General features: G+C 41.5%; 1 protein-coding gene across 8 annotated transcripts in view; it reads left to right on the top strand.

The window, feature by feature from the left end:
• Positions 1-14,160, top strand: part of cacna1ia (calcium voltage-gated channel subunit alpha1 Ia) — a 132,870-nt gene that overhangs the window by 2,041 nt on the left and 116,669 nt on the right. Inside the window, exons 1-2 of one of the 8 annotated variants that reach the window (XM_069525085.1) lie at positions 11,488-11,653; positions 12,874-12,979. The exons of 6 other annotated variants lie outside the window; for them this stretch is intronic. The gene's annotated coding sequence lies outside the window, so the exon portion shown is untranslated. Of the gene's footprint in view, positions 1-11,487; positions 11,654-12,873; positions 12,980-14,160 lie in introns of those variants that run through there. One more of the 8 variants, XM_069525083.1, reaches the window with a different exon arrangement.

The following is a 14,160-nucleotide window of genomic DNA, read 5'->3' as shown; positions in this document are numbered from 1 at the left end:
CAGCTCTGGCTGTAGCATGAGCAAATGTCTCCTGTTGATTGATGCTTTGCTTAAAGGAACATTTAAGTGCCTTGTTAATCAACTTTGAAATACATCAACGCTTTTGTATATATATCTGTGTAAAAATATCCTACTATCCGATCACACCATTCATAAATGCAACATTCCAGTTGTTGAGAAAATGCCAGTGCAGGATGGGATGTAGATTGTGTCTCTGAGTCTCTCTCATCTGCTGTTGTGGGATCAGGATCTTTGCCAGTCAAAGACAGTGTGTCACAAACACCACATCAATGCAATCAATGCAAAAATCATTCCAATCAACTCAATGAGGATCAATGTATGATGGCTAAATGCATTTCCCAGGCATAAAAAAATCCTGCTAACATAAAGGTATATTTTTTTGGCATACATTTACACATAAGAGCATGTGCACACGCACACACACACACAAACAGACATCCATGTACAAAGGTACCAAATGTATATCAGGTCTGGTCTGTGTATAATAATTCACTGTGATTCATTGTAGCAGCAGCTCACAATGACCTGAAACTAACAGGGGGTGACAGAAATAGAGGTGTGTGTGTATGTGTGTGTGTAAAATAAGATGGAATGATTTCCATGTCCTCTTTTGATAGGCAAAAGAGGACATGGAAAAGCGAAGACAAGTTGACCATCAGGGCAAAAGACAAGAAAGACTAGAAAAGAGATAGAGGGTTGACATGGAGCGGGGGGTAGTGTCTGCGGTGAATGCTGGTATTATTCAGTTAGGTGAAAACGATTGGTTTATGCTCGACAACTGTGCAGCGAGGGCAGCCACATACTGCGCCTTGAGAGCCTCCCGTGAAGGGCCAGACGGAGCAGGAGGAGAGCTCCAGACAGAGAGATGGAGCGAGAGAGGGAGAGACAGCAGAGAAGAGGTTCAGTGGCTGTGACTGTCGATATTCTGTGATAGGAAACAAAGGAGGAGGAAATGTGACAGGGTTGGGAGGGGGGCGAATGCCAGCAGTGAGGGTAAGACACAGGGAAGACATAATAACAGAGAAGCTCAAATTGCAAGTGAAACGAGGCTGAGAGTGAAAATGAGGAAGAGAAAACAGATCTTAATTGTCTGACTGTGTGTTTCGAAAGACTTTTTTCATTTGTGCTTTCACCTTATTGACATTCTGTGGGATTAGCTGTATCTGCCCTGCAAAAACGAAAACATAGTAAGTCGTAGCCTGGGAGAATTTTCATATTTGATATTAGGCCTCTATTCTTCTGTCTGTCTGTCTGTCTGTCTGTGTCTGTGTCTGTCTGTGTTGTTCTGGCAATGTGAGTCACTGCGAATGCCACCAACAGACAAGGCTGTTGACTCGTGTACTCACCCACAGGCTCTGCTATTGTTTTATACTGAACGTGACCCAAGGTGTGTGTGTGTGTGTGTGTTTGTGTGTGAGAGAAAGAGAGAGAGAGAGACCAAAGGAGTGTTTGTGTATTCAACAGGTTGCATGCGAAGCACAAAGATATGCGGGTCAACAAAAAGCATATAAAACCCCTCAGAAAGCTGTAGTTTTGTTTGCCTGTGAGCAAGAAATCCTGATTACACATGCAGCTCCTCAGGTGAGTCAAAGGTCTAAAAAAATGGAGTTTTAACAGACTGTTCAAATGGGAAAGAAAAACACAAACTCTTTTCAACACTCCAGATATCTGATGAGGCACAGCGAGTGCCAAGAGGAACAACAGCTGCAGGTTGGCTGTGGTCCAGAGGGACAGATAAACACTTGACTTTCTGATAAAGAATTTACAGACTCAAATATTAACACAAAATGAATCAATACCCTCATCTGGACATTTCTTTTTTTCCTGGTTCAGCTTGGTTGCATTAGTGGACCTGCACTGACCCTGTTTGATATTCAGCCTATAGTCCAATAAGCCTGAAACAAACAATAAATGTTATATATTCCATAATCCATATTCTCTATTGCCTCACTCTGGCTTCCGGAATGGGTGGAGAGACCAGGACTGACAAAGGTGTTGTCATGCGTGACCCAGGAGGAAAAAGTGAATCACTCCTCATCCCCCCCAAAAAAAAGAGCTGATATAATAACCTGACATTAAATTCTTGTGATATATAAATGAAAACATATTTTTGTTTTGTTTTAATCCAATTGTAACTGGGAATATCAATATATAATGTGTAGCCTCAATCACCAGTCAGTTTAAACTAAATGCAATACATTTGTGCACCTGAAGAGACGATATTGTTGTGCGGGCGTCCGTGTTTCATGTTTACACAGACTTCCATTGGTGAAAGTGCATGCACAGTATCACATTTAAACCAGGTGCTCAGGTGCAACAATGGCTGCAGACCCGAATATATACACACGCATCTGCAGCTAATCTCTGTTGACAGGAAGTCGTTGCTCCGTCACACAACATCCCAATTATTGCGCTGCGCAGCATGTGAGGGTGTGGATTTATGGTAACTGGACGTGTATGTATCTATAATGATGTGTTTGTCATGTCAGGGATTATTGAGCATCCTCATGACAGTCGCCGATGAAGCTGCAGATCAGTTTGTAAATTAAATTTGTGGCTGGATCAGGAAACAAAGGTTAAAATTGCTCATTTGTAATTGAGATTTGTTCTTGACTTTATATAAAAGTGCAATGAGTATTTAAATGTATCCATACTGTTATTGTCCTGCATCGGTGGCACTGTTAGCTGCCAAATCAAATTATATCATTAAGACATTTCAAATGACAGCCTCAGCAGTAATAATCAGACTTTAAGGGATGATGGACGACATGACTGCTCCTTAAGTGAAGCCAAAGCACCTTGATCGCCACCTCGTGGCTGGCTGCAGTATAGGTTTTAAATCCTGCCTGCTCCATGTTAGTAGATGGGACATGGTCCATGGATGTTTGTTTGAGTGTTAATTTTTTCGGTAAATTTGGCTATTTATTATTTAATTGATGTACATTAACTTTGGTTGTGATGTCATGATTGACAGATGAGACCGGCATGTTAGCAGAACCTTGCTACCGTGACTCAATCCCTGAGATGTCAGTGTTCGTATCCAGGATTAATGGTTGCGCGTTATCCATCTTTATTTATAGACTATGCACTTCTGCTGGCTGGCAGCAATTAGCTTAGTTTAGCACAATAATAGAAAACAGGGCACCAATGAACAGGAGTTATATGCTATAACTCCTGTTCAACCCCAATATGACAGTTTTCATTCCCCATTTTCAGTTTGTATGCTAAGAGAAGCTAAGTAGCTGCTTGAAGCAAGGCAGCTGAAGTTCTGCAGATAATTGTAATTAATTGTCATTAGTTTTTAAATGGCGGCCGGATAGCTACGGATGTGGGCCACTTCTGGCAATTGTGCGACACTTCTGGCCTTCTTGTGGCCTGGACAAAAGGGATGTGAAGCTAAAGCTGCGCAAATCAAATGTGGGCCTTTTTTGGTAAACATGCGGTGCTCTCTGCAAGTTGTAATCTGGATGTGAACTTAAAGAGGCACATGTGGTAAAGAGTGAATATGACGCAAATAGCACAAAACTAATTCAGGTGGCCCACCTGTGGCACCTTTGGTTGACATGCAGCATTGCTACAGCTTACTTGTGGCCCAGACCTGGTAAACAGGAGTGGACTGCCCGGGTGCCATTATCCCACGCAGCATGTGGGCCAAATCTGGCCCAAAACAATTTTGCTATCTGGGTCACATGTTGCTATTCTGTTAAATTGTGCAGAAGTTAAACGTGACACAGGATCTACTGTTGAGGTATTAAGGTGTTTGGTTGAATTTGGACCAAAACGCCCCCAGAAGGCCCCTTTGTTCTGTTCTGTTGCCCCAGAAACATCCACCCTCACACCTGCTCTCCACATTAATGATCAGCTACATCACCCTGACACCAAACACACATGTACCCCCCCCCCCACCATTTGTACATGCTTCCAAACTTCCTTCATTTTTAATTTTAACCTGCTTTCTCTGACCAACATGTAAATCTCACCTACCTGACAATTGTACCAGAAAAAAATTTTGCCACATATTTTTTGTGGTGTTGCACTGCACACTGTACACTGTTGTGATACAGTGATGTGTATCTCTCCCACGCAGACACTGTTCTCTCTTGCTCCCTCCGACACACACCGACACACATGTGGTCCCATGGCGTGCCTCTTCCGCAGCTGTTTTGTCACCTGTCAGGTCTGACACCAGCGGAGAAGGGCATCACCGGCCTACTCCACCGTCACTAAGTCATTTTGACGGAGACCACATCCTGCTGTTCAAACCCACTCCGCTCGCTGCTCGCTGATGTGAACAAACGGCTCCCCTGCCACGAAGATTTGTGACCTTTTGGAGTCCGGGTGTCAGTTCCTCAGCATTATTGCCTCGTGATGTTCTGTGTGGCCGACTGCATGATTAACGGTTCATTTATCACTCACAAGGTAACACAAGGTAATACTGTAGGAAGAGTAATTCAATTTTCAGATTGTTATTATCAAGCAAATGGTGACTTCTGAAATGACTCACCTGTCACATGAAAAGAGGGTATTCATACAAAATGATTGACAGCGACTGTAGTTGTGCGTTATAGTTTAATACAGAAGTGTAAAGGTTGACAAAACTTTAAAACTCAGAGCATCAGCAACGATAAGGAGTTCTTTTTTAAAGTACATGCACACCTGAACAAAACAATACAGACTCTCCTTACGTAACTCACATTGAATAATCAAGAAACTTCTGACATTTCCACTGGTAAATTGTAAAATATGAACCATGGATATTATTAGCAATACAAAAAATTCTAGTTTCTCATCCCATTGAGTCGTCAGGACCAACGCCAAACCATTTTATAGAATCTCAGACGAATTATCTTAAGAGACATTTGACTGGATAATACAAGTTATCTATTAGAAACAGCTCTCTGGTCTTTCTCTCTATCTGCCAGCGATTCTTCTCATTTTCCACTCACAGATTAAATAGTTGATTGAAACCAGCGTGTATATTTCTGATCAGACACGATATTGATCTTTTGTCAACCGCGGTGACTGAATTGATGAATACAGCAGCGCATTCTGCAGTGAAATGAAAATCAGATTTGATCTTTGTTAGTGATCAGTCAAGCTGTAAAAATGTGGACACAAACACACACACACACACACACACACACATGAAGGTATACACACATCCTCTATTCTCTGTGGCTAATGTTTTCTATTGGTTGTACATTAAATGGATGAACATCCACTGTTGCCAGAGGGTGTGTGTGTGTGTGTGTGTGTGTGTGTGTGTGTGTGTGTGTGTGTGTGTGTGTGTAGATGAAAATGTATCTAAGACGAGGTGCGCATAAAGCAAACTTGCTTTAGGCTGGAAACTCGTTATACTCTCTCCCTCTTTTGCTCCACACTGCTCCCTCCCCTCCTCCTTCAACTCTTTTCTCCTCTCATCTGAAGAAGAGGCGGTGGCCACGTACGACTTTCTTCATTCACATAATCACTTGAACACCTTTGTAGAACCATAGACATTTTCATCGGCAGCGCCATTTAGTTATCACCACAAATACTTATTTTATAGTCATTGCATACTCACACACACACACACACAGGCGTACATACACAAATAAATCTGAGAGCTGCAGGGCTGTAAATGTCAGCCCCCATTCACTGGCTATTTGTTGATAAATTTGATTGATCATGGACTCTCTGTCTCTGTCTGTGTGTGTGTGTGTGTGTGTGTGTGTGTGTGTGTGTGTGTGTGTGTGTGTGTGTGTGTGTGTGTGTGTGTGTGTGAGAGAGAAGAATTACAACACAGACACAGACTCACACTCATTCAATCTGAGAGACAAACAGTGTTTTGGTGTCATTAATTTCAGTCAAATAGAAATATCTCCATGGTTATTATTTTGTATATTGGCTATATTCAAGTTATTTCCAACTTGACGCCCCACAGCCGCCAATCACAGCACAACATATTCTGTGATTAACAACTTGTCTAATCACACACGGAGCCCGATCACTGGGAAACAATGTCATTCCTCCTGCGACAGTTGAATTCTGCTCCCTTTTCTTAAGTGTCACTGGCAGGTGACAATACATCAGTCGCGGGTCATAATGATGTGAAGTATGGGAATAACGGAGCTTGACTAATTGCTGTGATCGAACAACGTGACATGTCATATCATGTGGAGAGGACGTTGTTGGAGTTGGAGAGGAGTGTGTGATGCAGATAAGAGACGTACACTGAGTCATGGTCTGGGGTTAAGTGATGGGAGTAAGAGTTGGGAATCTTTAAGCTCAAAATCTATATCTATAATTTATTATTTGGAGTTAACTTTTGCTAAAATAAAAATGGCACCTGAAACATAAGTCTTTGTTTGACCTCCTTACTGCAGTGTAGGCCATAAATCTCACCTCCTCCATGTTAGTGGATGGGACATTGAAAAGTACATTTTAAATTATTTGTTGTGTATGCACTCGTTTACATTAATTATTGTATTTTATGTAATAAAAGTGAGACGTCAGTGATTAACAGCTTAGATGGACTCATGGTTGGTTCAGTGCGATGTATCGATGGGTCTTCATCACCGTGGCTCCATCACCTGATCGCTGCTTCACAGTCTCTGACTCCAAATCCGCATACCCGATATATTTTGTCTCAATGTCTGGATGGTGGGAGGAAGTGGACACCTGTTGTTCTTCTATGCTTTTCATGAGATTCACATTTGTAGTTTGAAATGGCTGAATGACTGTTGGATGTGCAACCTCCTCCACATTAAACCGCTTTCATGTCTTCAATATGACATCACAGGTCTGAATTGAGCGTCTACCTCCTTAATTACCTCTCATCTCTCCATCTATGGCTTCCTGTCTCCTTCTCTCACCTGTCTGATCTCTCTCTCTAATGCCAGCCGTGTTTTCTAAGGTCCAGAGCGGGGGCTGACAGATGTATGGAGCCATTGTGGTTGTTGATGGTGATCACGCCATGGTTCCTTTGAGCCCCTCCCTGATTCATTACCCCTGGCCGCTCATAAACCTATAGAGCATAAACGCACACATGCCTAAACAGAGGATTCACATGTCTCTGCGCACACACACACACACACACACACACACACACACACACTCACTCACTCAATACAAGAAGTGCTGACACATTGAAGCCACTCTGTCCTCTATCCCCCCAAGGATTCTGGTAATTAGATTCCTACAGGCCAAGTCTCTCAATTTCACTGCATTTAATTGGAAAAACACACACACACACACACACACACACACACACACACAGAATGCTCCACAGGTCCACGCTTGTTGATCACAAGTCGGGACTGTGCTGCTCTAATAATTAATTTCTACGCTGGCCCCCCTCACACGCCTCATTTACCAATCAATCCCTTCTTTGTTTTATGAATTATATTAAGTCGGCCCCTGTTAATGCCACGATGAGACGGAGGGGAAGAGGAAAGGCCAGAGTCTCGATGAACCATTGGAGTCGAGCTGCATATTAAGTGTTCAGTTCACGGACGGGTGGGCTGCATGGAGGTGAGCGTGTCGAAAATGTCTGCATGTGGGTGCACACCCTGAGGTATGAGGGCAGACTGAGGAAGAGAAAAAAGAGAAAAACATCAAAATCCACACGCTGTTCTCTGAGTGACACTGATTGGTGCTGACATCTCACCCCGTGGCTTTCTCCTGTGATAAAAGCTCTGATGCACCTGAATCCACAGAGGCATTCTGGTCAAATTACTGTGGTTGATTAGGTAAAGAATTGCGGGAATAGATTATATGCTTATATGCTTGATTCATTTATATGGCACCAAATCACAGCATACTATATCTCAAGGCACTTAACAGTGTAAGGTCAAGACCATAGAAACTTGTGGAGAGAAACCTGACAGCTCCCATGATGACTGAGCACAATGAAGAGGAAAACTGAACAGGAATAGAAAGTGACGTTTAGCGTCTCGCTTAAAACCCTGGCATGTGTTTGCTAGAGTCCCACTATTTTCTTCACCTCATGCAACATAGAGGTCTGGAATCATAGTGTTTAAAGCATTGTAATGAATCACTCATCCAAAACACTTCACGTTCTCAGGTCCATACCGATACACCCGCCAAGTGTAGAGCTGATTGGATGAGTGGTTGTTGAGAAAATTGAAATACAGGCAGACATTACTCTGTTTACAGTTGCATTAGTTATAGTATAATCACGTCTATCGGGGTGGATACAATTGGGTGTAAGTGAGAAAATAAGTGTTTGATAGTTTCTTGGGCCATAAAGTTCATCAGGGACAATCATTTTTACATAATGTTTGATGTCTTGAGGAAACGTGGAAAAATGAACACAAGGCGCAGACACCTTATTGGCAACATCTGTAGAGTTCATATTCCACCGGGACCGTGACAAGGGACCATCTGGTTTACACACACACACACACACACACACACACACACACACACACACACACACACACGCACTAACAGAAGAAAAGGGCTGGACCACTTAAAAAATACAAAGCAAACACTTGGAATGGGATGGATGGATGGACAGATGGAAAGATGGACGGATAGATGGATAGATAGATAGATGTTCAAATAACAGGCGGTGTCCCAATAATGGACAAAGCAACATGTAATATTTCTAAACTATTCTTATTAGTAAGAACTGGAGCAAGCAATTAGCGAAGACAGTTTAATCTGTTGTGGATGCAGACACGAGCGGTGAACTAGACCATGAAAGCTCTCTATTTTTGACGACACCTCTTGTCCCTGGAGAGGCAGCGAGCATCCTGGGGCTCACTCCGCCTACACACACACAAAGACACACACACTGGCACTTGACTTACAGAGGTGGGAGGCTATATACAAGGTCGTTCGAGGACATACATATATACAAGGGGGGTGTCTACATGTGGAGGTGCTTTGGGAGCATGTACAGATGAAATGTGTTTGGATAATGAAAAATCTGATCTTTGTGAATTTTAGGTTACTGAAGCCAGGTTTTTCTTTTGTCCAAAAAAGCAGTGGTCAGCGGCAAAACACAGTCACAGTCTATCCCAGACTCATACAAAGTGATCCAGAAAAAATGCTAAATCATGAATACAGAATCACACAAGCATCATAAGTCATCCTCCCCAGAAGGGAGACAAATAAGAGTTCTTGCATTTGAGTTGTTTAAACAGACGTGACTCATCTACCAAGCCAGAATAACATACGCAATGTCTCAGAATGCACCTAAGATCATCCAGGGCTCTCAGACAAAAACAAGCCTCAACTGGAGCAGCCTTTGACTTATGGAGACGTGTGGGTGTGTGGGTGTGTGGGTGTGGTGATGAGGAGGTGTTAATGTGTTTTGACTTGGGCCTTCGGGGCCTTTAAACACTATGGACGTGATGAATACATGCCACAAAAATAAACAATTCTACACACATTGATGCAAAGTTGTGACAGTCAACAACAATTTTGTCAATATTTGAATTCATTCACACAATTCATTCATTCATTCTTCAGGAAATTCAGGAATGATGATAACGTTCATCCAGTGATGATGAACTTTACTTCATTAGACAAAAGAAAGGAAGATTTTGGGTGGATCTTATTTTACAAGGTAGAGAGAGAGAGAGAGAGAGAGACGGAGAGTTCCATCATCTGGAGATCGACCATGGTTTCAGTTCCAGACATATACGTTTTCAGTGGAGAAGTCTGAGGTCCCACTAGGGATACGAGTGTCTCATCTGCGGAGGCAGAGGACCATGACAAGATTCTGTTGACCCAGAACTGTGTCAGTCAGTCTGTCCGAGGTCAGTTGCAGAATAGCCTTAACTACGATAATGCACAGTGTTAGAGTAATGCTTTTGTTTCCCTTTCCAAACATGAAAAAGAACCTGTGGTAACTTCAGTTGTCATGGAAACTCAAAAGGTGTTTGTCCAGTCTGGACTACTGTAAAAAAAATGGCAGCTTATGTAGAGAGGACCCCCTCCATGTAAATACAAGGTATTTAAATATAAAGGGCTTTTCAAGGGTGAAGAAAACAACAATTCATACAATTTAGATGAAACAAACTAGTGAAAACATCATGAGGATTATTTTACATTAAATGTCTTCCAGTAGATCTCTTTCACCTAAATCTTACACACTGGACCTTTAAGACAAAGGTCAGAAGCAAGGTTCTGGTGCTTAACCCACACATGTGTGTGTGTATATCAAGAAACCCAGCCAGTAATAAGGTGGAGCAGAGAGACATTAGTATTTTTAGCCCCTTTGCTTCACAGAAAACAGGGTGATTTGTGAGTGGTAAGTTCTTTGCCTTTTAGTCTGCACTGCTTGTTAGGGAGAACTGCAGAGGAAGTGAGGGGGGAGTGTGACAGGAAGAGAGGGGGAAACTTCAGAGGGAATACACACACACAGACACACACACACACACACACACACACACACACACACACACACACAGATCGAGAAAAAGGGAAATGGGGAAGTTGAAAATGAGTCAAACTTGAAGTACACTATTACTGTGGTGAAAGCTCTATGTTGCCCTTACCTTTGTCCCACTACAGCAAAATCAGAGGTAGTGATGTGCATGCAGTTCATCCTGTAGGCTGCAGTGTCGTTATTTAAATAGTAACAAATAATATCAAACTTTATTACATGTCACTTGTCAGTTCATCAGATAAAAGATGAAAGAACAGATACAAATAATAAAAGATGTTGAAACGATAAAATCTTTTAAAGGGTGAAAGCAATATCAAGATTTTCATCAAGAAAATGTCAGTTGCATTAATTAAAAGCAAAATCATTTGCAATCATTTTTCTTTTAATGTTCGACGGAGGATTCTATCTGTAGTGGGAGATTGTTTTAAAACTTTGATGCATGATTACAAAGCTTCTTTAGCATAATTCTCTCCAGATAAAATGGTGCCAGGCCATTTTTGTTTTTTTTAAAACAAATCAGAGATTTTAAAATCTATCCTTAATGTATGCTAAACAGTGAAGATATGCTAGCTCTGGTGTGATACATCTAAAGTTTTTTCTTTTTATTCTGAGCATTAAATGCATTACAGTAATTTCGGCATGAGAATACAAAATCATGGGTCAGTTTCTTTGCATCTTCTAAATGGGCTCCATCTTTATTCAGCCATGTTTCAGTGAGGACATAAAATCTAGTTAGCGACCACTGATACGATTATTTATAACAAAGGGTCTGGACATTTAATAAAACCATATGAAGTTAATTCTTCTGAACAATCTGAAGTGTGGTTATTTAGAGGTATTGGGATCACATTCAAGTTTTAATCTTTCTACAATCCCTGTTTCAAAATGAAAAACATTGTATTTAATAGTTTCAGAGTTGTTGGCTTTGAGAAAGTAGTGAGTGTCAGTACCAGGAGAGGCCAGTGAGGGAACTCAAGCGCTGGAAACACTGTCTTTAGGTGGAACAGGAGAAGAAGAAGAAGAAGAAGGAGCCGTATGGCAATGTGTGTGATTGGTGAACAGACCTGTGGGGTTGAACTCATGGAGCCTCCACACCATGGACAGGGAGTGAAATTGGGCCCATGAGGAGTCTGGCTCTTCAGACTGAGCTGGAGCAGCTTCCTGTCTCATGTTTGTGGTGGTGACACACTCCACTATGTGTGTCTGAAGCTTTGATTCAGTTTAGAGACGGTAAGACAACTCAGATCCACACTGGACTGTCACAGGAAAAGTTACTTTACACAAATGTTAAACGTTAAAAGCTCAAAATCGTCACTAAGAGTCGTAAAATGGCTTAAATCACTCATAAAAGTGACACATTTACTTAGAAACAGGTAAATGAGTCTGTCTATGTTAACAGTTAGTTTGTAAAAATGCTTAGTGTTACTAGGTTTAAACCTAGTTAATCTATACAAGTTAAATCTTTGTAAAAATTATATTGTAATTGTATATAAGGCTTAAAATCTAAAGTAAAATGTGCAAAATGGCTTAAAACAGGTGAGTGAGTCTGTCTGTTTTTCGGGCTCTTTGTCCTAAAACAGCCTCCTGCTCCTGTTTAAAATGATTCTATAAGAGCAGTGACAATGAACCCAAAACCTGAAACTGAGTGAAAATCGAAGCGCTGAGCTGTAATTCGAGGCTCATCGTTGCGAGTGACTTTCACATTTTCTCAGTTCTGCAAATTAAAGCATAGAACTGAAATTCTAAAAAACAAGGATGATCAATATTTAATCACAATTGTGACTCATCCAGCAGCCAAATACACTTGTGACATTCTTTCTACAATAGAAATCAAACACTGTGGCTCTGCTCTGTCCTGTGGGGTTTACGTCTGAAGACTGGGCTGCTCCTCCATCATGTGAAACCTCCATCTGGTTGTTTTCTCCTCACGTTCTCTGTCGTTATCTTTCTGTAGCATATGAACTGACCTGTCCTCTGTTACTCTTCTTACCGCAGTAACACAGTTTGTTCCATCACTGCCTTCATACAGAGGGTTTGTAAGTCACCAATAAACATTGGGACACCTGTAGAAAATATATAAATATGTATATATATTTATTTATTGCAGGAAATATTGCTTAATGGCTCTAAGTTCTATATGAAATTCACATTATTTTCCACATTGGTCAGTTTGCCAATGACCCTTGTACCATCCAAGGTTTTTCACTAGACTTGACAGAGAAAATTAGGATTCCTAAAGCCTTTGATTGGTATTATAGTCATTTGATTCAGTTTTATTTTTAACTGTAGCAGCTGTAACAATTAAAGAAAACCAAATTGAAACATTCCTATTTTAAATGAAAGAGTCTATCTTCAACATTCTAAACTCCAAACCCTTGTTCATTTCAATTTTTCTGGAAAAGTCTGCTTAAAGAAATATTTTCTATCTTTCTTTACTTTTTTTAAAGCAGCGCTGCACCAAAAACAGGCATGGAGAAGTGAGACGGGGAAAATAACAGGCTACAGAGAAGAGTGACAGAGACAACAGGAAAGCACGGTGCAGGGTGCAGCAGGAAGGTGCAGTAGGAGGTTTCTTTACCTTTAACTCACAAGCACAGACAGGCTGAAAAAAAAAGAAAAAGTAATTTCATTGTTTTTCATCGTACCTCAGCATCATCATGTGTTGAACAGCTAATCACACCAGATGCAAAAAGCTATCACGCTGGAGTGGCACGTGAAAGACAAATTAGAGATCCGGATAGATTGTGAGATAAAAAAAAAGAGAGAAGCATCAGAAATAATAGATGAAATCAAGGGGCGGGGTCATTGAAATGAGGGGAGACCTTTGAAGATCAGCAGGTGAATCTTTCTTTTGATAATTGCGTTGTCTTTTCATCGTGGTGCGATGGTGTTTGTGTGTTTGTTTGTGCGTTTGTACACAGTGCTCTTGCATGTGCACGTCTTCTTCACCCATTTGTTATATAGGGCACGTTATGACCAGGTGCTCGAGGCTGCAAGTGTTCTGATATTAACACAAATCAAAGACTTGTGAATAACTGATCGTACATGAACGACACCACAGTAACCTACAAACACGTTTTACGCAAGTGCAACATTAAATCGAAACAACTTGTACGAGTCAATTCACGGGGAAGTTTGCTTGCAGCTGCACAAAAGACATACAGTACATTCGCTGTGTTGTGTACGTGTGTGCAGTGTATGTGTCACCATGCGTCAGTGTTTCGTTGCATGTGATGCCGCCGTGGTGATGTCTCATATGTCAAAGAGCTGCGTGACATATAGGGGGCTAATCTGTGCCTTTGGGAAACTTCAGAGGGTGTTTCAGCCCTGCTCTTTGTGGATGATTTGACACAGTCGTGCTGAATTACGTGCAAGTTTGTGTGCATTTTGAGAATGTCTTTTGACATGTATAGACACATATCCTCCTGGCACACGTGGCTGCCTATCTGGTCAAATCTACTTTGACGTGGGGCTCTTGGAATAGCCCCACACCTACAGTAATCAATCAGTGGAGCAGACGCTGCAGCCATCACTGGCAGCATTTCTTGGTTGACAGGAGTTGATAGCTTGGGGTTACAAAGCTCGGCTGCAGGCCAAAGCATCAACTCGCTAAAACTCTTTAGAAACCCCGACTGAGATGCACTCTATGGTATGTGTGTAGCACTTGAGACACAACATCTTGTTATGAAACTAATGTGGCTTCTCTAAGTAATAGGATAATCACTTCTCACCCTTAG

Source organism: Paralichthys olivaceus, chromosome 5 (genome assembly GCF_024713975.1).
Source record: "Paralichthys olivaceus isolate ysfri-2021 chromosome 5, ASM2471397v2, whole genome shotgun sequence".
NCBI lineage: Eukaryota > Metazoa > Chordata > Actinopteri > Pleuronectiformes > Paralichthyidae > Paralichthys > Paralichthys olivaceus.
Note: the sequence above shows the minus strand (reverse complement) of the source record. Positions and strands in the feature narration are given on the sequence as shown.